The following is a 3,948-nucleotide window of genomic DNA, read 5'->3' as shown; positions in this document are numbered from 1 at the left end:
TATGTAAATTTCATCCTTGAAATTTAGAAACATACCTTAATTTAATAGTTCTGGGTATTTGGCCTTCATGTCGTCCTCTTTCTCACACGTAGCCTCCTCCTAAGTTAGATCCCTCTGGATGACTTTGAACATTAGAATAGCTTTATTTCGTAACTGTTTACTCTGCTGATCTATCACTTTCACCAGTCTCACCTCAAAGTTGAGGTTATCTCGCAGCTCTGTCTTTGTATTTCAAGACATGTGAGGGATCTGGTTGATATTTCTTCAACTGAGAAACATAAAAGATGTCATGAATCTAGCTTAGATTAGGGGGTAGGGCCAATCTGTAAGCTACCGGGCCAACTTTCGACAAAATTTGGAAGGGTCTAATAAACTACGTCATCAATTTACGGACTTTAATTGACCTTCCTATGCTAGTAGTTGGAGATACTTTTAGAAAAACATGGTCTCCAACTCCAAACTCTAGAGGCTTCCTCTGTATGTCGGCATAATTCTTCTATCTACTTTGTGCCATGAGTAGCCTCTGTTGAATCATTTTGATTTGTTGTGAGGTTTGCTCCACCAAGTCGAGACCAAACACCTTCCTTTCTCCCAATTCTATCCAGCACAATGGAGATCTACACTTCTTTCCATACAATGCTTCATAAGGAGCCATCTGGATACTGGAATGGTAACTATTGTTGTAAGCAAACTTAGCCAATGGTAAATACTCATCCCAGTTCCCCTTGAAATCTAGGGCATAAGCTCTTAGCATATCCTCTAATGTCTAAATAGTACATTCTGTTTGCCCGTCCATTTGAGGATAATAAGCCATACTGAAGCTTAGTTTGGTGCCCATGGCTTCCTGTAGTACCTTCTAAAATCTAGAGAGAAATTGTGGGTCCTTGTCGGATATGATCGTTTCGGGTACTCCGTGCAACCTCACAATTTCCTGAATGTGTACTTGTGCCAATTTCTCTAGTTGGTACTCTTTCTTAATGGCCAAGAAATGAGCTAACTTCTTCAGGCGATCCATAATCACCCATATCACATTGTAGCCTGACGATGTGAGGTAATCCCATTACAAAATCCATGGAAATGCTATTCTATTTCTATTCTGGGATACTTAAAGGTTGTAGGGGTCCTGAGGGTTTCTGATGTTCAACTTTTACTTTTTGACAAGTGAAGCACTTTGACACGTAATCCATCACATCTTTCTTCATACTAGGCCACCAGAAGGATCTTTTAAGATCTTGATACATTTTCGTCATGCTTGGGTGTATAGTGTATCAACTCTTGTGTGCATCTTCTAGGATTTGGCCCTTAACTTTTGAGTTCGGGGGAATGTAAGTTCTTCCCTTATATTTCAGGATCCTTTCCTGAGTTATCTTAAAATCCTTCGTCTTATTTCTCAGCACTTTGGCTTTAAAAATGTCAGTCAGTTGATCTCTCTGTTGGGCCTTCTTGATTTGTTCAATAATTTGTGCTTCTGCTTTTGCAATGCCAATCTGGCCCGTCATCAATCATATCTGGCCGGTGAGATCCTAATCTTGGATATTTTCAATTAACTCTTGTTCCTTTATCATCAATGACGCCACCTATACTGTCTTCTGGCTTAATGCATATGCTACCACGTTTACTTTCCCTGGATGGTATTTAATTTGATAATCGTAATCCTTGAGCAATTCTATCTATCTCCTCTATCTCATATTGAGTTCTTTCTGGTCATTAATACATTAATCCCACATAGTTTATAATAATTCATAACAATTCATAATAATTACAAATATTGTTTCAAGAGGCAAAACAATCAATTATCTCCCAAAATGATCTCCTTTCCTTTGTCTTTGCTTGGTCTAACCCCTAGTTGATAAATATTTAAATATAAAGAAATGAGATTTCACAGAAATCTCAGTAGTAATGAGTCACAGTTATCATGCTATGTAAAAATATGCTATTTTATCATGAAAATAACATTATTATGCAACATTTCATGTGCCTAACATTTGCCATGGAAAGAGAGCAACCAATCAAGCCATTATACCATTCCTCGTAATATATTGTCAAGGCATATTCAACATAAAATTTCATACATAATCACATAATTTGCTCAATCACATCATGGCAACATAAATCAAATAACACAAAACACATCTAAATAAACAAGAAAGCATTCAAATTATGAGTTCAATGCTACCTCTTACTCAAGTATTTAATTCTGCCTCTTTAAGAGTTTTGTGTTCCTCTTTCTTTTCTTGCACAATACCTATCTATCCAAGTAAAAACACATTCCAAATCACTAATAATCCAAGCATAAACACTAATACTCAACATTAAGCTCAATTAAGCCATTGATACTGCTGAGTATTCTCATGAGAATACAAGGATGGAAGCAAAGTTCACACAGATAGAAATAAACTCAATTCTTATTCATCTAAGTCTTTATTTTAAGTACAAAAACATAGGCTATATATAGGTCACCATAGAACACTCTAGAATTAGCATCTTAAGACATAAATGCTAGGGATGATGCCTCAAGAATGATTATTTGACTATGGGAGGCATCATCCCTAGCATTTATGTCTTAAGATGCTGATTCTAGAGTATTCTATAGTTGTCTATATATAGGCTTATGTTTTTGTACTTAAAATAAAGACTTAGATGAATGAGAATTGACTTTATTTCTCTTTGTGTGAGCTTTGCTTACATCCTTATATTCTCATGAGAATACTCGACAATATCAAGGGATTGATCAACCTTGTGGTGTCTTCATGGCTAGGGTTGTAAGAGACAAGTTTTCTTAAGGTCCTACCTCGATCAACCATCTGTTCGTTACTTGATTCTAGCCGGTCCGTACATCCCCCCATATCAAGTAGCATCAGAGCTAAGGTTTGCTAGCTTTTAAGTTCTATCTTTTTGGTGTTTTCATTTTAGGGTTTTCAAGAGTCTTAGTCTATAAATAATTCAGTATGTACTCTTTTCAGAGGGGATGATTTGAATAATTAATAATACGAGAATTTTATTTCTCTTTGTGTGAGCCTTGCTTGCATCCTCGTATTCTCGTGAGCATACTCGACTATATCAAGGGATTGATCAACGTTATGGCGTTTTCATGGCTAGGATTATAAGAGACAGGTTCTCTTAAGGTCCTACCTCGTTCATCCGTCCAATTCCCTGTGTTTGGGGTTACAAGAGGTAGGTTCTCTTGAGGTCTCATTCCATCCTACACTTGATTCTAGCCATTCCGTGCAGTCCCCTCATATCAAAGTTCTTCAATTCAAGCAATAACAACTCACATTAAAAAAGCCAGATAAACAATCAAATTATAATTCAAAGCTACCTTTTATTGCTTGTCCAATTCGGTCACCTCAAGAGACAATGATTCTCCTTGATTCCTCCTCTCAAAACCTAATAATTTGAGCATAAATATAAGCTATATTAATAACTAAAAAACTTAAATAGGATCTTTTAACTTTAACTTAACCCTCTTTTTCTTGGATTTTTAACAAAATACTTTTTCTTTTAGAATCAATAACCTCATGATTTTTAACTTTAACTTAACCCCCTTTTTCCCACACAATTTTTCATGAGAAATCCAAATATGAAATTAGACTTGTAGAAGTCAAACTTCTTTCCCTTCGAGTTAAGTTGGCCGTATAGGGGGTATATAGTTCTAAAAATTCTATTTTTGATTCTAATGATTTTAAATACTTTCTAATAGTATATCCATACATAAAAATGCATTTTAAACCCATTGGAATTATCAAATTAATGAAAAACAATCTCCGGTAGCATGAACAGTGACTGGCTGAATTAATTTACCGTAGGTTGATTTTCTTCCAAAAATCAATCCATACACCACTTAATCGGGGTGAGTCAAGAGCCATCAAGTGCCACTTAGCTTCAGATTAAACTGTGTGTCCAATTCTAGAGTTTTCCAACAATTATCCTATAATTTTATATTTTATT

Source organism: Neltuma alba, unplaced genomic scaffold, assembly GCF_004799145.2.
Source record: "Neltuma alba isolate B1F8T4 unplaced genomic scaffold, ASM479914v2 tig00004282_pilon, whole genome shotgun sequence".
Taxonomy (NCBI): Eukaryota; Viridiplantae; Streptophyta; class Magnoliopsida; order Fabales; family Fabaceae; genus Neltuma; species Neltuma alba.
Note: the sequence above shows the minus strand (reverse complement) of the source record.